The following is a 14191-nucleotide window of genomic DNA, read 5'->3' as shown; positions in this document are numbered from 1 at the left end:
ATGACTCAAGATGGGTCTCTAGAGAGGCCTTTGCGATTTTAATGAGTGGCTCAGAGATTTGCTCCTTCTCCTTCCTGGAGACTTCCATCAAGGTCAACGATGCCTGAAGAAAAGCGACAGGAAAACGCCCTTATTGGAAATATTATCCCCATCCTCCCCTCTCCCCACAAAAATGGATAACAGTGACTATAGGTGTTGGGCAAAAATGCTACCAATACTACTTTATTTTCGTGAGCAATGTTGGGAGTCATCTGATATTCAAGTGAGAGCACCCACCAGGATCACAGAGGTCACCCTTCATTTCCAGAAGAACTAACTATTAAGTCAGTTTCATGACTTGCCCATGTTGTCATGGCGCTCGCTCGCTCGCTCTCTCTCTCTCTCAATGCACAAAGAAGAGGTCATGCAGGCACACAGTGAAACTGTAGCCATTTGCAAGCTAGGAAGAGGATCTCACCCAAAACCAAATTTGCCAGCACCTTGACCTTGGACTTCCCAGCCTGCAGAACAGTGATAAATAAATGTCTATGGCCACTCAGTCTGTGGTATTATGCTATAGCAGCCTAAGCTAAGATACTTACTTTGCCAAGAACTATGCTAAGGCAACTTTACATCCAAGGCCATATTTATGTCCTAACTTGCCCAGATCAGGTGACTCTCATCATCTCTCAACTTGTAAACAAGGACATTAAGGCCCAGAGAAGGTAAATGATCATCCCAAAGACACACAGGAGAATGGAGTGGAGTTTGGATGGGAAGTGAAGTCTTCAGATTTTGTAGGAAGGACCTAAAATATGTTTGTTAATGAATTGGAATCAAAGAATGTTAGAGCTAGAGGGGCCTTCAACTATTTGCAGTTCAACCCCATAATATATGCATGAAGAAACCAAGGCCGGGAAAAGAACATGACTCCTGGCAATTCCTGGCAGAGCCCAAGGGCCCTGGATGAGGGTGTGTGCGGGGAGGGGGGCAGGGGTGAGACTTCAGGCCCACTGCTCCTGTTCCCCACACTCCCTCTGACTGCAGCTTAACATCAGGGATGACAAGAGAAGCATCAACTAGAAAACGACCAGAGGTAAAAGATGCATGAGGATTAAGAAAGAAAACTTCAGCCTTCACAGGGGGAATCACAAAATGGAGCAAAGTCCCCACTGACTATCGGACTCACGTGTCCTAGCTATATTGGTGAGCCCTTGGGAGAAAGCAAGAGAGCAGAGAGCAAAGGGGATATAAATGAGAGAGAATTACAGTTCAGAGAGAAGAGCGATGTGCCAAAGCAGGAGTGATGGCTAAGGAGGGGACAAACGTCCACCTCTCCCCCCAGATGCTCGCACAGCAGGGGCTTCAGCAGTTCTACAAAGGAGGGGCTCAGATGGCTGGTGGAAGGCAGAGGTGGGGTGCTGGGGCTCCCATACTCGTGGTGTGGTCTCCCAGTGAGCGGCCCTGGCATCATCTGGGAGATGATTAGAAATGCAGTTTCCTGGAGCCCCACTCCAGACCTGCCAAATCTTGATCTACATTTTAACAAGATCCGCAGGTGAGATATATGTGCAATAAAACTTGAGAAGCAATTCCCTCAATACCCTGCCTGCAGAGAAAGCACAGTGGTTTTTTTTAAGATTGTGCATTTGTTTGGGATGGTTTAAGGAGGTTGATGAAGAAAATGTATGAGGGTGAAGAGGAGAACTAATGCTCCCCAAATTGGCCTTTGGTGCCATCATGGTGCCTTCCAGGATAAAAAAAAAGATTGGGGGAGGATTAGAAAGGCCTATGGGGGACCAGGGAGAACTGAAATACCTGCTGATGACAGAAGGCTGGGGATGGCAGGGGGCAGAATGTGGAGGAAGATAGTCTGGACTTTTTTCCCCACGTGGCTTCTTTTAAAATAATCCATGCTGGCAAATCTGGCTCTGCTTAAAATGGCAGCTAACCACGGCCAAGTTAGTGACACCCCTCCCTCTACACACAAGCACACAGTCCCCACTCTAAAAAGCATGAACATGCTATCATGCCTTCATTCCTGACCCTGACACCGCCACCCTCAACCCACCCAACTGGGGACTTTCTGTGGAAGCTCAGCTTAGGACAGGGCTGTGGGCAGATCTCAGGACAGTTGCAGCTTCTAAACCACGCCTGGGAAGGAATGGCCCACAGGAAAGCCCCCTGCAGGACATCTGGTCATGGAGCCTAAAACGCCCTGCCCAAGGAGGGGCAGGAAACCACCCAACAGCAGGCTGGGATGATCATGACAGAACCGGCCACTGGGGAAAAGGGTGCTAAGAGCCGGCCAGGGCAGGGAGCACGTGCCCAGAGGTTGCCACACTGGGATAAAGAGCAAGGTGCAGTGGATCACTGAGTTACATGTCCCAGGTGCCAATTCAGCCAAAAGTCAGAGTGGCCAGGCCAGATCCTGAGGAACAAGTTATTTCCCAAGGAAGCCCACCTTTCCTGAGGAAGCCCCCTGTTGCTATCCAGGCTACACAATCACTCCTAGCAAAGCATCAAAACCAGAGAGTGACTGCTTATCAAAAACCAAATAAATACAAACTTCCCTGGGCAAAAGGAAACCAGCTGGGCCTGCGATGACAGAACAGCTTTGAAGGCAGACGAGCCTCTACCCAGAGATCACTGTGTGGGCTCAGGTGAGTGGGTTTAACTGATCCTGGGCTTCCTTGGTTGAAAAACAAAGCTTAATAGCATCTACCCTGGGACTGTGAGGGCGGGTGGGTATGTGTACCCTGCACAGGGCCCGATCCACAGTAGGCACTCAAGAACTATTAGTCTAACCTCCTCCACCATGTGCATGATGGAGTTCAGATAAGATGCCAATCTAGGCTCTGTGACCAGCTAAAGCAAGCCCAGCTCTCTCTCACCTCGTTGCTCTAGGTCTGGCTCAGTCCCCATCAGGACCTGATCCTGACAGTAGATTAGCCTTTTCAACGTGCCCCTTGCCCCATTGAGTGTACCCTAGGCCTTTTCAGGGCTTACCCAAGAGCTACAGATCTATCATATTCCTGCAGAGTTGTGGTGTTTGTAGATAGTAAGACCCAAACCAACTAAACCCAACACCCCTTGTTTATGGGAGTTACAAAATATATGTCGTAAACAGGGGTGAGTACCTACCTACATAGCAATATAGTGTCCTAACTTTAAAACTGAAAGCCGTCAGAAAAAAATCCTATGTGAAGTTAGCAGATGCATGAACTTATGATGGATAAGTATGTATTGAAGAGAAGATAATATTTAATAATAATAATTAATATTTAATAATATTTAATAATAATATTATAATATTTAATATTGTTGTCATTTTTTCCTTTATATTTGCCATTTTGAAATAAGGCTAAATTAGTATTTTTATACAACTACATACAATTGTTCTGAACGGGAAAGCTACAAATGCAGTCCAGTATAGAGGTGTTGTCTTGTTGGCTCTAGTACTATGTGAGCAGCATTACCATGGGTGATGTGATTTTCCAAAATGATGGAATAAGAGTTGATAAAGCTCCAAACAAAATGAAGGATAACCTACCTGCAACTTTCAACATGGTAGATGTGTTCCAGGAAGAGAGTACGATAAAACCATGTTTTTAAAGAAATCCAAGAAATCCACTTTTTCTTGTATGAAAGTGAAATTGAGTTCTTGGCCCATGTGACTATGAACTGGTTTTTCTCCTACATGATTGTTCGGGCACGATGTTAAAAAAAAAAAAAATGTAGGGCTTCCCTGGTGGCACAGTGGTTGAGAGTCCACCTGCCGATGCAGGGGACACGGGTTCGTGCCCCGGTCCGGGAAGATCCCACATGCCATGGAGCGGCTGGGCCCGTGAGCCATGGCCGCTGAGCCTGTGCGTCCGGAGCCTGTGCTCCTCAACGGGAGGGGCCACAACAGTGAGAGGCCCACGTTCCAAAAAAAAAAAAAAAAAAAAAACCTGTGTAGGACTCAGGACAGTTCTTCATTGTGAGGGACTGCCTTTGCAATGTCTGCATTATGAGACATCTAGCATCCATCACCATTACCAAATGCCAGAAGAACTACCCCCATCATTGTGACAACCAAAACTTCTTAAAATTTTGGGATTCCCTCTAGGGAGCCCAACTGTCCCACTGAGGTCTGAAAACAGGAATGCACACTAACACAAGCCTCATGTTAATATCTACAGCTGAATATCTGTCAAGTTAGGAGGGACTCCAGCATCATCCGGCCTGTCCTTCCCTTCTAGCATGGCACATCAGAACCACCAAGGAGCTTTTCCAAATCCCATGTCAGGGCTTTCCTACATTCCCTGGTGAATGAGGGTTGGGGCCCAAACATCTGTATTTTGAACATCCCCAGATAAAAGTTGCTAAATTCTATCCATTCTCATCAGTTTCTATGCCTTGGTCCCACAGCTAGTGGAAACCGAACCTAGAATTCCTGCTCTAGAAGCCCAGGCCCATAAAACATGATGAAACTTATAGGTTCTTGTGCTGGCTTTGAGACTCATATGCTGTGTGGCTTTGGATTCACCCTTTACCCTCTCTGGGTCTCAATTTCCGGAGCTCAAAATTGGATGGAGAGGGGAAGCTGCTCTCCAACTCTGTCAGTCTAGAATTCTCTATGCCCTACTTGGGTTATACTTCCCAGAAGCCTCTGTTTAGAAACTCTACTTCTCTGTGCTCAGGGTCCCAGGAGAGGCCCTTGATCACAGAGTTATTTGGTTGGAGAGGGTGTCTGCCCTGGTCCTGCGCTGAGGATGCGTGGTGTGGCCAGAAGGCCCTGGGAGGCCAGCGCCTTCTCCCTCTCCCTCCCCTTCAGTGTTGACACAGATGGGATGCAATGAAGAGAAATATAAGTCCTGTGTAAACAGAGGACCAGGGGGCCAATTAGTAACCTTGACCCATGGTTACTCCTTGCCTGGCCCTGCAGAACCGGTTTCCAGGACTGACTCACTCAGAGGAGCTGGGCTTTGGGCAGCTGGGCGGGCAGCAGCTATATCCGGAGCTCAGGGTCAGGGTAGGAGAGGGCGTCCATCTCTGCAAGCAGATGGAAAAGATTTTATGTCTTACAAAATTAAAGAAATTTTCCCCAGTTTTTTTTTAAAGCAAGGGCAGTTGTTCTCCATACTCCATGCTCGGGGGAATGGACCAAGGCAGAGGGATCAAGGACAGCGTGAGCTGAGAGGGCAGGCTGAGCAGGAGCTAACCAGGCAGAGAGATGCAGGAAGAGTGTTCCAGCTGAGGAAACTGTATATGCCGAGGCCCAGAGCAGAGGTGGGCTCAGGAAGGCCAGCGAGCACCATGGCAAGAGTTAGGGGGAGGAGAGAGGGAGAGGCAGGTCAGTAGGGGCAGATGTCTAGGGCAGGTGTACAAATGCACATGACTTCAGGGGCCCAAGCAGGTAATGGGAGAGTTACCAGGCTCGTTCATTCATCCATTCAACTATTTAATGTTAGGTTGCAGTATCCTGGGTGGGGGAATGAATCACTGAGCAAAACAAAGATCCCTGCTGTCATGCAACTTACATTCTAGTGGAAGGAGACAGACAAATAAACAGAATAACTAACTATATGGCAAGTTAGAAGGTGCCAAGGGCTATGGAAAAAGAAGCAAAGCCCAGTATGGGAAATAGAAAGGTGGGGCATGGAGCAGGATGTCATGGGTGCTGCACTTTTAAGTAGAATGGCAGGCAAACGCAACATGTGATGACTCTTTATCCTTAGTTAGCAACAGGAAACAGCAAGCCAGCATAATTTCTGGACAAAAAGAGCACAAACATATTGTAGGACCATGTTGTGTTCTTGTTTCAATTTGCATAATCTGTCTTGTGACCATGATGTAACTTGCTGAATCAACCCCTCTTTGTTAATTCCATCTTTCTCTTCCAAGAGAGAAAAAAGAAATTCGTAGTTGCATAGTGATTGTCAAGTGATCTAAAAGGTCATAAAGAAGAATATGACTAAGGAACTCCCAGAACTTTGGGCAACTTACTCAATTGTTTTGAAGTTTTGTTTTTTCATCAGAATATACTATATGAACAGACCAGTCCACAAATCAAAGAGTAGAGCTTGATGAATACTCACGGCGTGAACATCAGTGTTCAGCACCCCTATCAAGAAACAGAGTATGACCAATTCAATTGTTTTTAAACAAATGCAACTGAGAACTAGATGGAGATGGTAAGTGTCCTGAGACCTCAGGGCCCTGTAGGATATAATATTTCTAACTTTATCGAAAGAGCAGTAAGCAGCCATTGAGGTCCTTTTAATCAAGGAGCTGACTGTATCACATTTGTTTTTTAAAACAATTCCTCCGCATAGTACAGAGCATGGCTGGAAGAAGATCCAAATGGCAGACTAGGTACAGGCTTTTGCTTTCATCTCAGCAAAGAGTGAAGACAGTTGGTTCTAGGATAGAACAAGGGCATGAGCTTAGAAGATGAACTCTTGGAAAGTGAGATAAACAGAGTAAAAGGAGCTTCCCAGAACTACAGTCCACCCTGTGCCCTGACCAGCAGGCTGCCATGTGTGACCAAGCTAGCAGCCCCAGGGGAAAAGTCACATTCATAGCTCAAGACAAACTAACCCATGTCTAGTGGGCTATACCTTTAACCTGTTAGAGCAGGATTGGGGTACCTCTCCCTTAACCACGGGATTCTTTCTGACCTGATCATTTCCCACAAAATAGAGTTGGTTGTAGCAGTAACCAATAGAGTGGTTACATTCATGCTGAGGCTATTTATATCCACCCTAGTGTTGGGGGCTGAATTATGTCCCCCAACAATTCATATGTTGAAGTCCTAACTCTCAGTACAGTACCTCAGAACGGGACATTCTTTGGAAGAGGGGTCATTGCAGATATAATTAGTCAAGATGAGGTCACACTAGAGTGAGGTGGGCCCCTAATCCAATATAACTGGTGTCCTTTAAAAAGGGTAGATGTAGACACATACATGCACACAGAGAGAATGCCATGTGGAGATAAAGGCAGAGATGGGAACTATGCTTTTACAAGTCAAAGAACACCAAGGACTGCCAGCAAACCACCAGTCTGGGGCAGAGGCATTGGGCAGATTCTTTCTCACAGCCCTTAGAAGGAACCGGTCCTGCCGACACCCTGATCTTAGATTTCTAGTCTTCATAACAGTGAGACAATAAACGTCTGCTGTTCAAGCTACCCTGTTTATGGTCCTTTGTTACAGCAGTCCTAGCAAATTAATACACCTAGATTCTCAAACTAGCCCCACACTTCAATAGGTTGACAAAGGAGGAATGGGAAGGGCAGGGTGACACGACCACTCCTAGTTGCCTTACGTCCCCTCTGATCGTCCAACTGTTGGAGCAGTGACTGGGGTCGGGAAGCCTCCAAAAGCCCTGGTGTCCACTGCCGACTGGCTTCATGGTGGGCAAAAGCAGCCTGAAGCTCGTCCTTGTGGATCTGCTTGAGGGAACTGCTACACTCAGTTTTGGGGTACAAGGAAACACCTGCCACTTAGGGACAGATATTGCAGGGGGCACTGCAAAGGAATCCACGCATTCAGACATATTTCAAATACCCACTCTTACTATCCACTGCTCATGTAATTCACGTACTCCAAATGTTTAAACCATTTCCACTGGCTGCCCAGTCAAACATCTAACTCAACACTGCCTTGTTATTGCATCATCTTAGACTCAATTAAAAACTCATTTTGGTCAAATATCCTTACCAGTCCCTCCAATATACAAATAATTTCAGTCCTTTAAAGCAAGTTGTTTATTGCTGTATGCCTGCTTCTGATCCTGGCTACATCCCCCAGGGGAAGTACTACAAAGTCTCTGGTTGACAGCAAAAGGTCCTGAGGGGATTGCTCAATGTTGTCTCTGGAAACAACCTCACAACTATAAAAACAAGTCAAAACCAAGCCTTAGTGGCAGAGAATCAGTTACAGAAAATACATGAACAAGGGTCAGCAGAGATTGCCCGGGCCACACCCCAGGCTATTTGGAAAGCGCTTACCTGATGTCTTCCATAAATGATAATCCATAGCAATAATCATCTATCAATGGATGTACTGACCTGTCTGTGAATTAGATCATATCTGGAGAGGATGCCCTCCAAGCGAAGGTACCATACAAGGCCCAGTTAATTGAATGTTCTACTTGAACTTGGTCCACAAGGTCCCTTATGATCAGCCCCTGCCTCTCTCTACCTTCATCTCCCCCATTTCTACCTCACCCTCAGACTTTATACCCCAGGCATAATTAGAGTAACTATGTAATTAATCATCCAATCTGGGACACTTTTGAGACTGAGGACATAACTAATAAGTTTTCTGGGACAGCAGGCATAATAAGCTGGGCTGTTTTGTGCCATCTGGGATTTCTGGTTTCCCTAGTCATGTGGAATTACTTAGAGTTGCATAACATGCCATGGGCTCTTACAGAGTTGTCATCACAAAGAGGGCCGAGGCTTGATTTATGTGACCATAAGAATAAATTAAGAATATTGACTGGGGGCTTTCCTGGTGGCTCAGTGGTTGAGAATCTGCCTGCCAATGCAGGGGACACGGGTTCGAGCCCTGGTCTGGGAAGATCCCACATGCCGCGGAGCAACTAGCCCCGTGAGCCACAGTTACTGAGCCTGCGCATCTGAAGCCTGTGCTCCACAACAAGAGAGGCCGCGATAGTGAGAGGCTCGCGCACCACGATGAGGAGTGGCCCCCGCTTGCCGCAACTAGAGAAAGCCCTCACACAGAAACGAAGAGCCAACACAGCCATAAATAAATAAATAAGTAAATAAAATTTAAAGAAAAAAGAATATTGACTGGAAGTTTCAAGGAGATATATTTTAGTTCAATATTAAGAAGAACTTTCTAGCCAATAGGACTACACAGGAAATGAACAGGCAACCTTGGGCAGTAGAGAGCTCCCTGTCACTAGAGCTGTTTTGTTGACAAATACTAGCATACAGTGGGTAGGACTTCTGAGGGGAGGATTCAGGCATGTAAGGGGTGAATAGGCAGAATAACTACCTTAGACTCTGTTTCATCTATTCATTCATTCAATGAATATTTATTGGGCATGAGACATTGCACCAGGAGTTTGATGAATTAGTACAAAACAAATATACCCATGTAACCACCATGCAGAGCAAGGCCCTATGCTTGGTGATAAACAAGATAGATGTGGCCTCTGACCTCTTGGAGCTGACAGGCTTGCAGAAGAGATACATGAGATTGTAAGAATTATAGGGTATTCAAAGAGAGTATGAGGGGAGAACTTGGGATGGGAGTCAAAGAAGGGACATTTAAGTCGAAAAGGGATGAATGTAGGAAACTTGTCTGGTTCCATGATCTTAGATCTTTCTGGAGAGCTCAGACTTATTCTCTCTTCTCTGATGCCTGCTCTTCCAAGTTGGGTAAACTTCCTGAGTGCTGACTTAGACCAGTCTATAGCTGCCAGCTCCAGAGCTGTGAGTCCTGTTCAGATGACACGTTACCAGGTAACTGACCATCCTAGGGGAGGCAGGAGGGGTGGATGAGCCATGTGGGGTCATTAGTCATGCCTCTTTCTTTCCTCCTTTATTCTCTAAAAGATCATCAGAAGGCTAGTCACACAGACTTCAGGACAATAGAGGCACAGGCAATGCCATGGTAGGTAAACCCCAAGAGCCTGGCAGAGACTCAACTTTCAGAGCAGCTAGCTCTCATCAAAGCACCCAGTGATACTGGCCACAATCCAAAATCTCATGCATGAAGCAGAAGAGACAACAGGTGAGATAAAGGGCATGTGGTCACAGGATTTTCTCCTGTACATTGATGGGAAATAATACCAGGATAATACAGCATATCAATAAGTACTAGGGATGTATTGTACAACATGAAAAATATAATTCACGCTGCTGTATGTTATGTATGGAAATTGTTAAGAAAGTAAATCCTAAGGGTTCTCATCACAAGGAAAAAAAATTTTTTTTCTATTTCTTATATTTTGTATCTATATGAGATAATGGATGTTCACTAAACTTATTGTGATAATCATTTCACGATGTATGTAAATCAAATCATTATGTTGTACACCTTAAACTTGTACTGTGCTGTATGTCAATCATATCTCAAAAAAACTGGTAGGAAAAAAAATCAGTTAAAAAAAACAAAATCCCATCAAACATTTTTGTAGATGCAGATAAATTATTCTAAAATTTATATGGAAAGGCAAAGGAACTAGAAGAGTAAGGACAATCTTAAAAGACAAAGCTGGAAATCTGCAATATTGTGATTTATCATAAGAAATATATATCCATTTAGTCTTCATCTTCATTCCTAGATCCTAAAACCCTTGGAATTTCCTAAGTGATGAGAAAACTAAAGGTGTCTTTTGTTATTCATAACTGGCTCTTTCAATCACACACCTGACTTTATGTTACTGAGGTAATATTTGGTTGCCAGGGGAACCTTTCAGCCCTACCCCCTGACCTGGGGCTGGTGGTGGACTCAATCACCAATGGCCAATGATTTAATCAATCATGCTTACCTATTGAAGCCTCCATAAAAACCCAGAAGTATGGTGTTTGAAGAGCTTCCAGGTTGGTGAGAGGTCCACATGTTGGGAGTGGCACACCACAGTTCCAAAGGGAAAGATGCTCCTGTACACGGGATCTTGCCCTAGGTACCTCTTCATCTGGCCGTTCATCTGTATCCTTTATAATACCCTTTACAATAAACTGTAAACATAGGTAAATATTTACCTGAGCTTTGTGAGCGATTCTAGCAAACTTTCAAACCTGAGGAGGGGATCGTGAGAACCCTAACTTTACACTGGTCAGTCAGAAATACAGATGACAACCTGGACTTGAGACTGGTGGTGTTACCAATAAGGGCTCATGTGCCTGCGGCCACAGAAAGCCAAATTCTGACAGCGGGTGTTTGCAGCAAAGTAAGGGTTTTATAGCATCACAACCAGCAAGGGAGTGGGAGACAAGTCTCAGATCCACTCCATTTGGTCTTTGAGTGAGGGATGTTTTGAAGGATAAGAACAAAGCGGCTGGGATTAATCATCATCAGGTGACATTTCTGTGACATTCAGGTTCTGGGGGCTCAGGATGTCTCTGGTTTTGGATTCTCCGGCCAGGTGGTCCATGGCTCAAGGGCCTGTTACCTCACCTTCCCTGGAGAAACAATCTGAGTTTGTTCGTTGATGATGATATCTATAGTAGCAACCTGAGTACATTAACGATGTTATCATGTTATCAACAACAGCAATTTTAGTCATCTGCCCCTGGTCGATGAGTGTTCAGTTAGCACAGGATTGAGGTCAGAGCGGACAAGAAAGGGAATAAAGTTTTGGATTGAGAGATTAATCATCACCTCAGTAAGGGAACTTAGTTTTAGTGGGACACTCAGTTTCAGTGTCTGAAATGGGGGCAGCCTTGTGGGACTGGGCCCTTAACCTGTGGGGTCTGATGCTGTCTTCAGGCAGACAGTGTCAGAATTAAGTTAAACTTGTAGGACACCCAGTTGGTTCCTGCTGAAATGGGGAAATGCTTGGTGTGGGAAAAACCCCATGCATCTGGTGTCAGAAGTATTGAGAGTGGAGAAAAAAAATAGTTTTCTCCAATGAAGTTTTATACCACTAGATATCAAGATGTATTTAAAACTACAGTTACTAAGAGAGTGTAGTATTGGCAGAATGCTAGACCCATAGTGCGCTCGAAAAGAACGAGTCCAGAGACAGACCCACACGTATATGGACACTTGAATTTTGATAAAGGTGATACCAGAGAGAAGCAAGTCAAAGACAGTGTTTTTAAAAATGGTGCTGGTCAAATAGATATTTGTAGGGGAAAAAATATGGCTCTTGATGCCTATCTTACACCATACACAAAAACCAATTCCAGATTGATCATAGCTCTAAATGTGAAAAGATAGTAAACTTTCTAGAAAATAATATGAAAAATATCTTCATAACTTTGGGTAGGCAAAGATCTCTTAAGTAGGACATAAACACCGTTCATCACTAAGGACAAAATTAATCAATTGGGCTAAGTTAAAATTAGAAATTTCTCTCCATCAAAAGACTGCATTTGATGCATCCTATGATGTTTTGGTGATACTTGTGAGGAAGGGTTCTGGTGTTTTTCTGTAGCAGAAGGAGAAGCAAGCAGTGTGGTGACAGTACTGCCTATTCGAATCTGTGTACACATTTGTGTTTCCATTACCTCCAGGAAGGACCCTTTACTCTTGCCTCCTCTCTGGGCACTATTTGCACAAAATCAGCTGTTCTATTCCCTCAAATAAATCCAGTATGTATATGATATTGTGATATAATAAGAAATATATATTTGGTTTTTGACTCTGGTTCCTGGCACAGAGCTCCTAAATCCCTTGTAATTTCCTGAGTGACAGGGGTGTAAAGAGTGTCTTTTCTTATTTACAATAAGTTCCTTTAAACCTTGTCTGAGTTTCTGACTTTATGCTAATGACTTGACTCTTATGGGCCCCTAGATAGCTTCAGATGGGGGCTGGTTGCTATAGAGGAACCAAACATATAATTAGAGGGTTGCAACTTTCAGCCCCACCCTCCGACCTCCAGGGAAGGGATGAGGGACAGGAGATTGAGTTATTCACCAACAGACAATTATTTAATCAGCCATGCTTGTGCAACAAAACCCCCATAACTCAGGGTTGGTAAATGCATCTATGTGCTGGGAGGGTGGTACACCCCAGACTCCACAGGGACAGAGAAGTTCCTGTGCTCAGGACCCTTCTGGACCTTGTCCTAAGTACCTCTTTGTTTATAATAATAGGAAGTAAAGTGTTTCCCTGGGTTGTGTGAGTCATTATAGCAAATTATAAAACCTGACGAGGGGGTCATGGGAACCCGATTTGCAGCCAAGTTGGACAGAAGTGTGAGTAACCTGGGACCCCACTACTTGTTACTGGAGTCTGAAGGGGGCAGTTCTGTGGGGCTGAGCCCTTAACCTGTGGGGCTGCACTAACTCTGAATAGTTAGTGTCAGAACTGGATTAAACTGCAGGATACCTAGCTGGTGTCTGTAGAAAACTGGAGAATTGCTTGGTATGGAAAACTCACACATTTGGTGTCAGAGGTGTTTGAGAGAATATATCTTAGGGATGTATTACACAGTAACCTTGTTGGGAGATATGGAAATAATGATATCCTGAAAAGTTATGTTTTTTTAATCTTTCTCTACCACAAATTTAATAGTATGGCTCAGTATGTGTTTGATAGGAGTGAAATAAAATGCTAAGAAAGAAAAAAAAAGACTGCATTTGATATGTATAGCTGATTCGCTTTGTTATAAAGCAGAAACGAACACACCATTGTAAAGCAATTATACTCTAATAAAGATGTTAAAAAAAATTTTTTAAAAGACTGCATTTGGAGACAGAAGAGCAAGCCACAAGGGGAGAATATATTTTTTAACACATACAAGGATTGCTCTGATCATCAACTTCCTCATCTACAGGATTAAATGAGATAATATGCTTAAAAGGATTAGCATAGTGCCTGGCACATAAGAAGTATTCCATAAAATTTTATAGTGCTTCTCTTATAACTGAGGCATCCCAGCAGGAGGACTGTACTTCAAACCATTTACAGGCAGACAGAATCTCTCTCCTCTTTTTGACACTCCGTAAAGAGCAGTCAGAAGGGTTTCCTCTCAATTCTCTCATAAACCTTATAAACCGGTGTTGAGGGCATTCCATATGGTACCCCCTTCAACCCCAAAGCTGCAATCTGCATGGAGACCTGGTGTTCAGTTTTAAACAACACAGTGGTAGGGGTAAGAGGTGCAAGGGGAGGATGAGTGGGTTTTATTCTCGGCCGAGTCAGGTCACATTGTGGGAAATCCCCCAGGTGAGCTGAAGACAGCATGGAGGGGCTGGCGGGAGGGAAGAAAGCTCTCTCTCCTTTCAAATAACAGTCTTATTTGTCATAGTAGCCATCAGGATTCCCAGAAGCATGCAAGAGGGGGCTTTCAGAATGGTTTCAGAGAGGTCACCTCATTCCTGCAGAGACAAGCCCAGGAGAAGCCAGAGCCTAAAGGGAGAACATTCTGACCTGTGTGGATGGAGAAGCACTGGAGGCAAGGCCAAGCTCAGAGGCCACCCCTGAATGGGGCACTGCAGTGGTTTGGGTCCCCACCCCTCAGTGAGGAGGGGCAGAACTTTTGAAGAACTTGGATTTGCCTCTAGCTATCCTCCTTCC

Source organism: Mesoplodon mirus, assembly GCF_964341445.2.
Source record: "Mesoplodon mirus genome assembly, chromosome: 2".
In the NCBI taxonomy this organism is placed as follows: Eukaryota; Metazoa; Chordata; class Mammalia; order Artiodactyla; family Ziphiidae; genus Mesoplodon; species Mesoplodon mirus.
This window is presented reverse-complemented; position numbering follows the sequence as displayed.